The following is a 999-nucleotide window of genomic DNA, read 5'->3' as shown; positions in this document are numbered from 1 at the left end:
TTTTTTTTTTTTGAAAGTTTATCTATAGCGCGAAAAAATATCCACGCGATATTTACCCGCAAGTTATAACAACAATTCTTTAAACCGTATCATACAATTCTGTACGTTATTCTCGAAAAATAGAAATTCTATTTCATCTCCTCCCAAGCCATTTCTCTTTCTCCATTTTTCTTTTCTCTTCTTTTGTTTTTATTTTTTTTCGTTTTTTCTTTTTCTTTTCTTCTTTTTTTTTTTGTATTTTCGAAATCAAAACGGGGAAAATATTAAACCGGTTGAAAAACCGTTTTCCCTCGTTATTTTCAAACGCGTCCCGGAAAATTCGTTTATCCAGCTAATGGCTCTTCTCCTCCTTTCACCCCTAAAGCGTTATCGTTTTATAAATGATTTAACAAAAGCACCGGTGACAAGCGATTTTTTTTCCCCACCGTGAAATTTGCCAATTTCGAGCCGGTGGCCCGCGAGCGCATGCATATATCCGCGCGTGCAAACATCGAGGCAAAAGGAGCCGGGAGCGAATCGGATCTGAAACGACGTTTAGCAATGCAAATTGGCATCCGTTAGGATATTCTTTCCTCGATCCAACGTACGTGCGACTTAGATACACCTTCAAGGAGGAAAAGAAGCATCGTTTCGACAATCGATGTCGCGTTTCCTTTGCGTTGTCGATCGCGATTTATTCGGAACAGTTGATCAGAAAGTATCGATCGATCGATTCGACATCACCTTAACTTTTTTCCCTTCATCCTTCTTGCAAGATAATTACAAGAGATCGCTGAGATGATTCGTTATTTTTCTCTTTCTTTTCGAAAATCTGTGCGACGATATTGAGATATGCGACGAAATCCGAATATTTCGGAAAGTGGAGTTCGAAATCTGTCCCTCATCTTCCTCGAGGCGAAGGTGGTATAACTGCGCGTTATCGGCGGTCAGAAACTTGCCTCGTGAAAGCCACGTGCCGTCTTCCATTAAACGTCCGGCGAATTTATCAAATCCACGCCA

This window comes from Apis dorsata, unplaced genomic scaffold, assembly GCF_000469605.1.
Source record: "Apis dorsata unplaced genomic scaffold, Apis dorsata 1.3 scaffold_68, whole genome shotgun sequence".
Lineage (NCBI taxonomy): Eukaryota > Metazoa > Arthropoda > Insecta > Hymenoptera > Apidae > Apis > Apis dorsata.
The sequence above is the reverse complement of the archived record's forward strand: the minus strand, read 5'-3'. Positions refer to the sequence as shown.